The sequence below is a fragment of the Schistocerca nitens genome, chromosome 6, assembly GCF_023898315.1.
Source record: "Schistocerca nitens isolate TAMUIC-IGC-003100 chromosome 6, iqSchNite1.1, whole genome shotgun sequence".
Taxonomy (NCBI): Eukaryota; Metazoa; Arthropoda; class Insecta; order Orthoptera; family Acrididae; genus Schistocerca; species Schistocerca nitens.
The window spans coordinates 606,257,227-606,271,955 of record NC_064619.1 but is presented as its reverse complement, the minus strand read 5'-3'; positions in this window follow the sequence as shown (position 1 = coordinate 606,271,955).

Genomic DNA, 14,729 nt, shown 5'->3' with positions numbered 1-14,729 from the left:
TTTGTAGTGGCACATTTACCATAAAAAAGGAGCAATGCTGAATAGGAAATGAACAGTGAACTTCCATTATTGCAAATTATATTTAATTTTTGATTGCATGAGCACATTTTAAATTAACACTGAGACTAGTAATCAGAATGCAACTGTTGATGGGGACAGTCTAGTTCAGGACATTCTCAGAGCTGCGTGAAACCTTGAAATAGGGACTGAGAATAACAACTTTCTAATTCTAGGAAAATTGGAAATTTCAGTGTAGCTTCCACACTGTAAATGTAAGATGTAGGATGGAATAATCAGACAACGAATCATGTAGAAAGTCATGAAGATCTATTAATTAAATTGCTGAAAAGTATAAGGACAAAGAATCAGAAAGTAACTTAAAAAATAAATAGAGACGAAGACTGATAATCAAATATTAAGTGCCAAGATCCAGCAGATCGAGGAATAGTTCCAATAAATTCATATTGATGTAACTGAGAGAAAACTCAATTTGAGTATAAAATAATAGGATATTCACAACCTACAATATCAAACAAATCAAATTAAAGGTGATATTATTAATAAGCAGACTACATGTGAAGAAAATATGAATTCCACAGTGAAGTTACTTTCAGGTGTTTAAAAACATCATGAAACTAAAGTCAATTAAATGGATGAAGCTATAAAGGGGAAGTATAGTCTTAATCTGCCAATAGATAAAAATTTGGTTTGTGATCAAGCCAGCGCATTTTTTTCACAAAGAGAGAGAGAGAGAGAGAGAGAGAGAGAGAGAGAGAGAGAGAGAGAGACAGACAGAGAGAGAGAGTGAGAGTGAGAGAGAGAGAAGGTGTACTTTCTGCTAGAAAAAGAGCCAGAGCTTAAAAGGTAGTAAACACTGTTTTAGTTGTTCCTGCTAATATAAATAGGAAGAGTCAATTAAAAGTATCTGATCCTACCTAGCATCTAATTCCCACAGATCTTATGGAAAATTTCAAAGTTGATTTAACTTGTGCACAGTCGAAAGATGAAAAACTTCACTGTTGCCTTTGTCAGATGAGTTTTGGCACACACATTTCAGCCCACCATGTGGCTAATCAGTACATAACATGCTGAGTTTCATGGGGCATTTTACCAGAAGTACTGATCAAATGAAAGACAGTAAATTATTAAAGAAAAATTGTTTCCACTCAGTAACACTAGTACAGAGGTGGTGGAAGTATGTGAGACTTTTTGCAAAAATACTTGGACCTGAAGAGGGAAACATTCCACGTGGGAAAAATATATCTAAAAACAAAGATGATGTGACTTACCAAACGAAAGCGCTGGCACGTCGATAGACACACAAACAAACACAAACATACACACAAAATTCAAGCTTTCGCAACGAACTGTTGCCTCATCAGGAAAGAGGGAAGGAGAGGGAAAGACGAAAGGATGTGGGTTTTAAGGGAGAGGGTAAGGAGTCATTCCAATCCCGGGAGCGGAAAGTCTTACCTTAGGGGGAAAAAAGGACGGGTATACACTCGCACACACACACATATCCATCCACACATATACAGACACAAGCAGACATATTTAAATACAAAGAGTTTGGGCAGAGATGTCAGTCGAGGCAGAAGTGCAGAGGCAAAGATTTTGTTGAATGACAGGTGAGGTATGAGTGGCGGCAACTTGAAATTAGCGGAGATTGAGGCCTGGTGGATAACGGGAAGAGAGGATATATTGAAGAGCAAGTTCCCATCTCCGGAGTTCGGATAGGTTGGTGTTAGTGGGAAGTATCCAGATAACCCGGACGGTGTAACACTGCGCCAAGATGTGCTGGCCGTGCACCAAGGCATGTTTAGCCACAGGGTGATCCTCATTACCAACAAACACTGTCTGCCTGTGTCCATTCATGCGAATGGACAGTTTGTTGCTGGTCATTCCCACATAGAATGCATCACAGTGCAGGCAGGTCAGTTGGTAGATCACGTGGGTGTTTTCACACGTGGCTCTGCCTTTGATCGTGTACACCTTCCGGGTTACAGGACTGGAGTAGGTGGTGGTGGGAGGGTGCATGGGACAGGTTTTACATCGGGGGCGGTTACAAGGGTAGGAGCCAGAGGGTAGGGAAGGTGGTTTGGGGATTTCATAGGGATGAACTATGAGGTTACGAAGGTTAGGTGGACGGCGGAAAGACACTCTTGGTGGAGTGGGGAGGATTTCATGAAGGATGGATCTCATTTCAGGGCAGGATTTGAGGAAGTCGTATCCCTGCTGGAGAGCCACATTCAGAATCTGATCAAGTCCCGGAAAGTATCCTGTCACAAGTGGGGCACTTTTGTGGTTCTTTTGTGGGAGGTTCTGGGTTTGAGAGGATGAGGAAGTGGCTCTGGTTATTTGCTTCTGTACCAGGTTGGGAGGGTAGTTGCGGGATGCGAAAGCTGTTGTCAGGTTGTTGGTGTAATGCTTCAGGGATTCCGGACTGGAGCAGATTCGTTTGCCACGAAGACCTAGGCTGTAGGGAAGGGACCATTTGATGTGGAATGGATGGCAGCTGTCGTAATGGAGGTACTGTTGCTTGTTGGTGGATTTGATGTGGACGGACGTGTGAAGCTGGCCATTGGACAGGTGGAGGTCAACATCAAGGAAAGTGGCATGGGATTTGGAGTAGGACCAGGTGAATCTGATGGAACCAAAGGAGTTGAGGTTGGAGAGGAAATTCTGGAGTTCTTCTTCACTGTGAGTCCAGATCATGAAGATGTCATCAATAAATCTGTACCAAACTTTGGGTTGGCAGGCTTGGGTAACCAAGAAGGCTTCCTCTAAGCGACCCATGAATAGGTTGGCGTATGAGGGGGCCATCCTGGTACCCATGGCTGTTCCCTTTAATTGTTGGTATGTCTGGCCTTCAAAAGTGAAGAAGTTGTGGGTCAGGATGAAGCTGGCTAAGGTAATGAGGAAAGAGGTTTTAGGTAGGGTGGCAGGTGATCGGTGTGAAAGGAAGTGCTCCATCGCAGCGAGGCCCTGGACGTGCGGGATATTTGTGTATAAGGAAGAGGCATCAATGGTTACAAGGATGGTTTCCGGGGGTAACGGATTGGGTAAGGATTCCAGGCGTTCGAGGAAGTGGTTGGTGTCTTTGATGAAGGATGGGAGACTGCATGTAATGGGTTGAAGGTGTTGATCTACGTAGGCGGAGATACGTTCGGTGGGGGCTTGGTAACCAGCTACAATGGGGCGGCCGGGATGATTGGGTTTGTGAATTTTAGGAAGAAGGTAGAAGGTAGGGATGCGGGGTGTTGGTGGGGTCAGGAGGTTGATGGAGTCAGATGAAAGGTTTTGTAGGGGGCCTAAGGTTCTGAGGATTCCTTGAAGCTCTGCCTGGACATCAGGAATGGGATTACCTTGGCAAACTTTGTATGTGGTGTTGTCTGAAAGCTGACGCAGTCCCTCAGCCACATACTCCCGACGATCAAGCACCACGGTCGTGGAACCCTTGTCCGCCGGAAGGATGACGATGGACCGGTCAGCCTTCAGATCACGGATAGCCTAGGCTTCAGCAGTGGTGATGTTGGGAGTAGGATTAAGGTTTTTTAAGAAGGATTGAGAGGCAAGGCTGGAAGTCAGAAATTCCTGGAAGGTTTGGAGAGGGTGATTTTGAGGAAGAGGAGGTGGGTCCCGCTGTGACGGAGGATGGAACTGTTCCAGGCAGGGTTCAATTTGGGTAGTGTCTTGGGGAATTGGATCATTAGGAGTAGGATTAGGATCATTTTTCTTCGTGGCAAAGTGATACTTCCAGCAGAGAGTACGAGTGTAGGACAGTAAATCTTTGACGAGGGCTGTTTGGTTGAATCTGGCAGTGGGGCTGAAGGTGAGGTCTTTGGATAGGACAGAGGTTTCGGATTGGGAGAGAGGTTTGGAGGAAAGGTTAACTACTGAATTAGGGTGTTGTGGTTCCAGATTGTGTTGATTGGAATTTTGAGGTTTTGGAGGGAGTGGAGCTGGAAGTGGGAGGTTGAGTAGATGGGAGAGACTGGGTTTGTGTGCAATGAGAGGAGGTTGAGGTTTGCTGGAAAGGTTGTGAAGGGTGAGTGAGTTGCCTTTCCGGAGGTGGGAAACCAGGAGATTGGATAGTTTTATGAGGTGAAGGGAGGCATGTTGTTCTAATTTGCGGTTGGCCTGTAGGAGGATGCTCTGAACAGCCGGTGTGGAAGTGGGAGAGGAAAGATTGAGGACTTTTATTAAAGATAGGAGTTGACGGGTGTGTTCATTGGCTGAGTTGATGCATAGGTGAAGGATTAGGTGGGTGAGGGCAGTGGATTGTTCAGTTTGGAACTGGTATAGGAACTGATGGAAAGAAGGGTTGCAGCCAGAGATGGGAACTTTAAGTGTGAGGCCTTTGGGGGTAATGCCAAATGTCAGACAAGCCTGAGAAAATAAAATATGCGAGCATAATCTGGCTAGGGTGAAGGCATGTTTGCGGAGGGAATGTAAATAAAACTTAATGGGGTCGTTGTGGGGGTGTTGTGAGGGTGCCATGGTATTAGAAGGTGGAAAGTGTAACATGAGGTCGAGATGAAAATGAAAATAACTGGAGAAAGTAACTGGAGATCTGTTGTAAAAAAAGGCGAAAAAGTGTTGGTTAAAGTTGGGCTATGTTGATCCTGTGGTGAACTTGGGTTGGTAGAGAACGATGTGCACATAGGTTAGGTGGTTGTGTTGCCGCCAAAACACGTTAAAGGATGGAGAGATTCGGGAAAATTTCGAAAAAACGGCGTGTAAATGTGTTAAAAAGAGTGGTTTTGTGGTGGCAGATTATGAAAATGAGGCTAACAATAGTCTGGCGAAGAAATAATGACGTTAAAACCTGTGGGAAGCGGCTAAAAATTATCAGTGATGTGGGAAGAACGGAAATGGGAATAAAGCGAAAGTTATCAGAACTAGACGAAAAGGTTGTTTAATAGCTGAAATGAACTGTTTGTGGACTAGAAATGGTGGATTTCATAGCAGCGGTAGTGTTGAAAGCGGAAAAAAATTTTTGGTTATGGTTTGGAAGTGGGTGACGTATTATTGAGTCTATATAGGCGGGATAAAATTGTATAGTAGATTACGGTGAAAAGGAGAAGGTGAATACAAAGTGAAACTACTGGCACAAACAAAAAGAGAAAATAAGATGACAGAAAAGATTGCGAAATACAACAGTGACAATAACAAACGTAATTGTTGGGTTCAAATTAATGATATAAATTAATAGAGGGAAACATTCCACGTGGGAAAAATATATCTAAAAACAAAGATGATGTGACTTACCAAACGAAAGCGCTGGCACGTCGATAGACACACAAACATACACACAAAATTCAAGCTTTCGCAACAAACTGTTGCCTCATCAGGAAAGAGGGAAGGAGAGGGAAAGACGAAAGGATGTGGGTTTTAAGGGAGAGGGTAAGGAGTCATTCCAATCTCGGGAGCGGAAAGACTTACCTTACGGGGGAAAAAAGGATGGGTATACACTCGCACACACACACATATCCATCCACACATATACAGACACAAGCAGACATATTTAAATACAAAGAGTTTGGGCAGAGATGTCAGTCGAGGCAGAAGTGCAGAGGCAAAGATGTTGTTGAATGACAGGTGAGGTATGAGTGGCAGCAACTTGAAATTAGCGGAGATTGAGGCCTGGTGGATATATTGAAGAGCAAGTTCCCATCTCCGGAGTTCGGATAGGTTGGTGTTAGTGGGAAGTATCCAGATAACCCGGACGGTGTAACACTGCGCCAAGATGTGCTGGCCGTGCACCAAGGCATGTTTAGCCACAGGGTGATCCTCATTACCAACAAACACTGTCTGCCTGTGTCCATTCATGTGAATGGACAGTTTGTTGCTGGTCATTCCCACATAGAATGCATCACAGTGCAGGCAGGTCAGTTGGTAGATCACGTGGGTGCTTTCACACGTGGCTCTGCCTTTGATCGTGTACACCTTCCGGGTTACAGGACTGGAGTAGGTGGTGGTGGGAGGGTGCATGGGACAGGTTTTACATCGGGGGCGGTTACAAGGGTAGGAGCCAGAGGGTAGGGAAGGTGGTTTGGGGATTTCATAGGGATGAACTATGAGGTTACGAAGGTTAGGTGGACGGCGGAAAGACACTCTTGGTGGAGTGGGGACGATTTCATGAAGGATGGATCTCATTTCAGGGCAGGATTTGAGGAAGTCGTATCCCTGCTGGAGAGCCACATTCAGAATCTGATCCAGTCCCGGAAAGTATCCTGTCACAAGTGGGGCACTTTTGTGGTTCTTCTGTGGGAAGTTCTGGGTTTGAGAGGATGAGGAAGTGGCTCTGGTTATTTGCTTCTGTACCAGGTTGGGAGGGTAGTTGCGGGATTCGAAAGCTGTTGTCAGGTTGTTGGTGTAATGCTTCAGGGATTCCGGACTGGAGCAGATTCGTTTGCCACGAAGACCTAGGCTGTAGGGTTCCATCAGATTCACCTGGTCCTACTCCAAATCCCATGCCACTTTCCTTGATGTTGACCTCCACCTGTCCAATGGCCAGCTTCACATGTCCGTCCACATCAAACCCACCAACAAGCAACAGTACCTCCATTACGACAGCTGCCATCCATTCCACATCAAATGGTCCCTTCCCTACAGCCTAGGTCTTCGTGGCAAACGAATCTGCTCCAGTCCGGAATCCCTGAAGCATTACACCAACAACCTGACAACAGCTTTCGCATCCCGCAACTACCCTCCCAACCTGGTACAGAAGCAAATAACCAGAGCCACTTCCTCATCCTCTCAAACCCAGAACCTCCCACAGAAGAACCACAAAAGTGCCCCACTTGTGACAGGATACTTTCCGGGACTGGATCAGATTCTGAATGTGGCTCTCCAGCAGGGATACGACTTCCTCAAATCCTGCCCTGAAATGAGATCCATCCTTCATGAAATCCTCCCCACTCCACCAAGAGTGTCTTTCCGCCGTCCACCTAACCTTCGTAACCTCGTAGTTCATCCCTATGAAATCCCCAAACCACCTTCCCTACCCTCTGGCTCCTACCCTTGTAACCGCCCCCGATGTAAAACCTGTCCCATGCACCCTCCCACCACCACCTACTCCAGTCCTGTAACCCGGAAGGTGTACACGATCAAAGGCAGAGCCACGTGTGAGAGCACCCACGTGATCTACCAACTGACCTGCCTGCACTGTGATGCATTCTATGTGGGAATGACCAGCAACAAACTGTCCATTCACATGAATGGACACAGGCAGACAGTGTTTGTTGGTAATGAGGATCACCCTGTGGCTAAACATGCCTTGGTGCACGGCCAGCACATCTTGGCGCAGTGTTACACCGTCCGGGTTATCTGGATACTTCCCACTAACACCAACCTATCCGAACTCCGGAGATGGGAACTTGCTCTTCAATATATCCTCTCTTCCTGTTATCCACCAGGCCTCAATCTCCGCTAATTTCAAGTTGCTGCCACTCATACCTCACCTGTCATTCAACAACATCTTTGCCTCTGCACTTCTGCCTCGACTGACATCTCTGCCCAAACTCTTTGTATTTAAATATGTCTGCTTGTGTCTGTATATGTGTGGATGGATATGTGTGTGTGTGTGTGCGAGTGTATACCCATCCTTTTTTCCCCCGTAAGGTAAGTCTTTCCGCTCCCGGGATTGGAATGACTCCTTACCCTCTCCCTTAAAACCCACATCCTTTCGTCTTTCCCTCTCCTTCCCTCTTTCCTGATGAGGCAACAGTTTGTTGCAAAAGCTTGAATTTTGTGTGTATGTTTGTGTGTCTATCGACGTGCCAGTGCTTTCGTTTGGTAAGTCACATCATCTTAGTTTTTTTATATATATATATATATATATATATATATATATATATATATATATATATATATATATATATATATATATATATATATACACTCCTGGAAATTAAAATAAGAACACCGTGAATTCATTGTCCCAGGAAGGGGAAACTTTATTGACACATTCCTGGGGTCAGATACATCACATGATCACACTGACAGAACCACAGGCACATAGACACAGGCAACAGAGCATGCACAATGTCGGCACTAGTACAGTGTATATCCACCTTTCGCAGCAATGCAGGCTGCTATTCTCCCATGGAGACGATCGTAGAGATGCTGGATGTAGTCCTGTGGAACGACTTGCCATGCCATTTCCACCTGGCGCCTCAGTTGGACCAGCGTTCGTGCTGGACGTGCAGACCGCGTGAGACGACGCTTCATCCAGTCCCAAACATGCTCAATGGGGGACAGATCCGGAGATCTTGCTGGCCAGGGTAGTTGACTTACACCTTCTAGAGCACGTTGGGTGGCACGGGATACATGCGGACGTGCATTGTCCTGTTGGAACAGCAAGTTCCCTTGCCGGTCTAGGAATGGTAGAACGATGGGTTCGATGACGGTTTGGATGTACCGTGCACTATTCAGTGTCCCCTCGACGATCACCAGTGGTGTACGGCCAGTGTAGGAGATCGCTCCCCACACCATGATGCCGGGTGTTGGCCCTGTGTGCCTCGGTCGTATGCAGTCCTGATTGTGGCGCTCACCTGCACGGCGCCAAACACGCATACGACCATCATTGGCACCAAGGCAGAAGCGACTCTCATCGCTGAAGACGACACGTCTCCATTCGTCCCTCCATTCACGCCTGTCGCGACACCACTGGAGGTGGGCTGCACGATGTTGGGGCGTGAGCGGAAGACGGCCTAACGGTGTGCGGGACCGTAGCCCAGCTTCATGGAGACGGTTGCGAATGGTCCTCGCCGATACCCCAGGAGCAACAGTGTCCCTAATTTGCTGGGAAGTGGCGGTGCGGTCCCCTACGGCACTGCGTAGGATCCTACGGTCTTGGCGTGCATCCGTGTGTCGCTGCGGTCCGGTCCCAGGTCGACGGGCACGTGCACCTTCCGCCGACCACTGGCGACAACATCGATGTACTGTGGAGACCTCACGCCCCACGTGTTGAGAAATTCGGCGGTACGTCCACCCGGCCTCCCGCATGCCCACTATACGCCCTCGCTCAAAGTCCGTCAACTGCACATACGGTTCACGTCCACGCTGTCGCGGCATGCTACCAGTGTTAAAGACTGCGATGGAGCTCCGTATGCCACGGCAAACTGGCTGACACTGACGGCGGCGGTGCACAAATGCTGCGCAGCTAGCGCCATTCGACGGCCAACACCGCGGTTCCTGGTGTGTCCGCTGTGCCGTGCGTGTGATCATTGCTTGTACAGCCCTCTCGCAGTGTCCGGAGCAAGTATGGTGGGTCTGACACACCGGTGTCAATGTGTTCTTTTTTCCATTTCCAGGAGTGTATATATGTGCCAAGGGCAGAGTATGCTCGGTCCATGCTGCAAGGTCAGCCTCAAACCTATTACCAATCAGATTTAGTGAGTTCACCAGAGGCACATTTGTAAAAAGTGAAACAGCATCAAAACAAGTCATTGGTTTCAACTTAAGTGACTGAAGTGTGCTAATAAAATCAGTAGAATTTCTTATATGATATGTACACTTACCTACAGTGGGTTTGAGCAAAGATGCCAGCTACTTGGACAAATCATAGGTGGCAGGTGGCTGCTCCAGTATAGCTCACAACAGGACAGAATGGTCCTTCTTTGTGGATCTTGGACAGTCCACATAGCCTAGATGGAACTGAATTATTTGGTCTCAGTCTATTAATGAGCTCCTTTGGGAGACTGCATCATTTATAGATTTGGATTCTGTGTCCAAGGACATGTATTATCTGCATTTAGAATTGGCAACAAGACTGTCTTCATTGCCATGAAACCAGGTGGATGGTGTGACATGGGCTAAGGTGAACTGGCGCCACAATAAGGCTATGATGAGGCAGACTGGAATTATTGATAGACTTTTGACTCAGTTGTGGCAGGAAGTGACCACTCAATGACCCATTATCGACTTTTGAGGAAATCAATAGATGATGTGACTATGTCTGTGTTGGTAAGAGGTCTTAATTTTGCTTTTACATCTGTTTTGCCACCACTAATGGACTTTGTAACTTCTATCAAAGGGGCCATATGCCGTCTTGCAACAGATGCAGCAGAAGAAATTGTTGGGAATCTTGCCACGTGCTGATGGCTCCAGCACCGAAGGGCAACATTTTGCCTGTGGAGAAGGCAACCCTCCATAATATATGAATAAGCTGTAATGCTTCTGTGCTTATGCCACAGGGTAACTACATTAATAAGATCAATGTCTTATTGTGTGACTCAATGTATTGCAAAATCAGTAAGGATCCTACTAACCAAGTGTTGCATCCTCATTAGCTGCTTTTATAACATGTTGTTGTCTCTGTAGAGCTGTACCATAGGAAGCAATGAGAGGATGTTGGTTGGTGGCCGGTATCCTCATTCTATAACACAAACTGCATGCAGTTAATAACTGGGTTCTTTATTCATAAGCAAAGAGCTACTTAAGTGTCCATGTGTTGTGGTACAAGCTCTCTTCTGTATCGTCCACATGGCCTCAATGCTGTTGAAGTAGGAGTCTGCTATGTTCACTATAATGTTGCTATGTGCTGCCTGTCTGTGTCCTAGATGCTAAGTCTGTGGTTCTGTCGCAGTGACATGATGGAACTCCACAGCATGTGAACTCAAATTAACTGGAATGAACTGACTGACTGACTAGCTCGGTGTAACAGGCTTGAACTAACTGGCTCTCTGGTCTGCAGCGGCAATCTTAAATATTGGTGGCTGAGAGGGCATTGGCATCACATTTCCAGCAAGTCTTGTCATTCATCTCTATCGATACTCAAATGCCACACCATTGTTGTGTAGTGAGGCTGTGAAAGACAACAGGGAAGAAGGCAGGACACTGGATGTCATGATGGGCCTGGAGGCATTACTGTGGAGTACGGCATACTCCTAACTGATGACTAACTGAAACCCTCAGCTGCCGACAGGTGTTGTTGATATACCTCGATGTGGACAGCTGAAAATGTGTGCCCCGACCGGGACTCAAACCCGGGATCTCCTGCTTACATGGCAGACACTCTATCCATCTGAGCCACCAAGGACACAGATGAATAGCGTGACTGCAGGGACTTATCCCTTGCATGCTTCCCGTGAGACTCACATTCCCAACTGTCCACAATTCTACATATGTAATGTACCTTATGGACATTTGCCCATTCACTCATTACTCGCGCACGCTTTGGCGATTCCCGTAAGAGTTTGGGCAACCTGTGCGCATTCGCACAGACGAAGGTCAATGGCTGGGTAGCCTTTAACTACATATATGAATACAGTAACTGTTCTTGAAAGAACAGATTACTGTTGTTGACCATGCAGCTTTTCCTTGGAATAAATGATGCCTAACTGAAACCCTCAGCTGCCGACAGGTGTTGTTGATATACCTCGATGTGGACAGCTGAAAATGTGTGCCCTGACCGGGACTCGAACCCGGGATCTCCTGCTTACATGGCAGATGCTCTATCCATCTGAGCCACCGAGGACACAGATGAATAGCGCGACTGCAGGGACTTATCCCTTGCACGCTTCTCGTGAGACTCACATTCCCAACTGTCCACAATTCTACATATGTAATGTACTTTATGGACATTTGCCCATTCACTCATTACTCGCCCATGCTTTGGCAGTTTGATGGTGGCTTCCAGTTAAACTCTGCAGCGAATCTTGTCATAGAAAAACCTTGTGCTCTGCATAGCTGGTGTCCTTCAACAATTCTATCTTGTGAAGAAAATCGATTTGATATCATTGAGGTGAGCTTGCACTTCAAAGGGCATGCAGCACTAACTAGGTACACCGCACATTGATGGTGGGCTTTTTAAAAATGTGAGTCCAGTGCATTTTCGTTGGTATTCACCTGAAGACAGTTAGAAGTCTCTGTGCCAAAATATCATGGCAGGCAAGTTGCAGACATTCAGCAGTTCACCTTAATTTTATGAACCAATCTGTGTGCTGGGAAAGTTTACAAGTTCACAAAATTTATGAACTTTGAATTCTACAGAAAATAATAATTTGCAGCTCAAAACTAAAATAATTCAGCTTCTTCCAGTGACAAACTTTAAAATAGGTGATCATTATTATAGAAATAACTTCAAGCACAATTTTATATGGGTAACCTAAAGCTGGTCATGATTAGGCTTCAGCTCTTCTTGACTAAAATATCTTAATGTAATATCAATATAATAGAGGGAAACATTCCACGTGCGAAAAATATATGTAAAAACAAAGATGATGTGACTTACCGAACGAAAGCGCTGGCAGGTCGATAGACACACAAACAAACACAAACATACACACAAAATTCAAGCTTTCGCAACAAACTGTTGCCTCATCAGGAAAGAGGGGAAGGAGAGGGAAAGACGAAAGGATGTGGGTTTTATGGGAGAGGGTAAGGAGTCATTCCAGTCCCGGGAGCGGAAAGACTTACCTTAGGGGGAAAAAAGGACAGGTGCACACACGCACATATCCATCCACACATATACAGACACAAGCAGACATATTTAAAGACAAAGGGTTTGGGCAGAGATGTCAGTCGAGGCGGAAGTGAAGAGGCAAAGATGATGTTGAATGACAGGTGAGGTATGAGTGGCGGCAACTTGAAATTAGCGGAGATTGAGGCCTGGTGGGTAACGGGAAGAGAGGATATATTGAAGAGCAAGTTCCCATCTCCGGAGTTCGGATAGGTTGGTGTTGGTGGGAAGTATCCAGCTAACCCGGACGGTGTAACACTGTGCCAAGATGTGCTGGCCGTGCACCAAGGCATGTTTAGCCACAGGGTGATCCTCATTGCCAACAAACACTGTCTGCCTGTGTCCATTCATGTGAATGGACAGTTTGTTGCTGGTCATTCCCACATAGAATGCATCAGTGTAGGCAGGTCAGTTGGTAAATCACATGGGTGCTTTCACATGTGGCTCTGCCTTTGATCGTGTACACCTTCCGGATTACAGGACTGGAGTAGGTGGTGGTGGGTGTGTCTATCGACCTGCCAGCGCTTTCGTTCAGTAAGTCACATCATCTTTGTTTTTACATATATCTTAATGTAAATGTGACATGATCATCCATAAAAACTTCAACACTGATTTCCTCACCAAAATTGGAAACAAGGAGGCACATTTAAATGTCATAAAACCTAAAACTTACATAAGTAAATATACCAATAGAATAATACCTATGAAGTGGACACAGATCTTTGAAATAACCACTGAAATGACAAAATTTAGCTTTTTCATATACACTTTATCCCACCACATTCAGGTTGCATTAGTTATGGGACTGTAATTAGGAAAAGCAATAATAATGGATCACTGAGTGCAAGGATAAGAACTTGCTGGGGAAAAGAAGAAGAAGAAGAAAGTCTAACCAATTTTGCCATAAAATGTTTACACAGCCAAATTCAGGACCTCAGCTACATGTCAGTTACAAAACCATAGAAAAAAGGCAAAGGCAAATGGTGAAAATAACAATACTTGTGCAAACATTGCACCAACACACAATAACAGCAAGTTAAGGGAATCCTCAACAGTTACAAACCTATTTAACAACTTTGTCAGTGTAATTGTAGAAAATGTAGTAGAATAGAAATTTAAAATGAAACCCACATCTAACAAATATAAAACAGCCTCATGTTCCACACCAATGTTTCTCATGAGTGTCAGCACAGAGTTGAGATTACAAATTCAGTAAGAGAACTAAAAAGTTCATGCTCAGCAGGTATTGATGGTATTCTTGCCATAATTTTAAAGAAGTATCACCATACTGAACAACACACTTGTGTAGCTCTTCTCTACATGTAAGGACTATTCTTGAGTGTTTAGAAATTGCTTAAGTAAGTCCAGTATTCAAAAAAGGTGTGAAAGGTGACATGAATGATTATACAGAGGAATTCACACAAAAAAAAAAAATCCCTCCCTTATAGCCTAGCTACCTGGGGACATGCTCCCTTGCTCAGTATGCTGAGGATCTCACCAAGGCGTTTACAGACAGGCACTATCCTCCAGATCTAGTCTGCAAACAGATCACCCATGTCATTTCCCCTCAAAACCCCAATCCCCCCACCATCCCAAAAATCAGCTGCAAAGGAATGTCCCCTTCATCACTCAGTACCACCCCATGATGGAACAATTAAACCAGATCCTTCACCAGGGCTTTAATTACCTATCATCGTGCCCTGCAATGAGGGATATCCTACTCAAGATACTTCCCACCCCTCCCAAAGTTGTGTTCCATTGCCCATCCAACCTCCACAACGTCCTAGCCCATCCCTATGCAGCTCCCAATCCCAAACCCTTGCCACAAGGATCATTGCCCTATGGAAGTCCCAGGTGCAAATCTTGCCCCATCAACCCACCCATCACTTCCTATTCCAGTCCTGTCACAGGCTTATCCTACCCCATCAGGGGCTGGGCCATCTGTGAAAGCAGCCACGTCATTTATCAGCTCAGCTGCAATCATTGAACAGCTTTTTATGTTGGTATGACTGCCAACCAGCTGTCCACCAGGATGAACGGCCACTGCCAAACTGTGGCCAAGAGAAAAGTAGACCACGCTGTGGCACAACATGCAGCAGAACATAACACACTTGATATCAACAGCTGCTTCACTACCTGAGACATCTGGATCCTTCCATACACTACCAGCTTTTCTGAACTGCACTGATGGGAGTTATCCCTGCTCCTGACCTCAACCTATTGTAACATACTGTCCCCAAACCCTTCACCCAACAGTTTC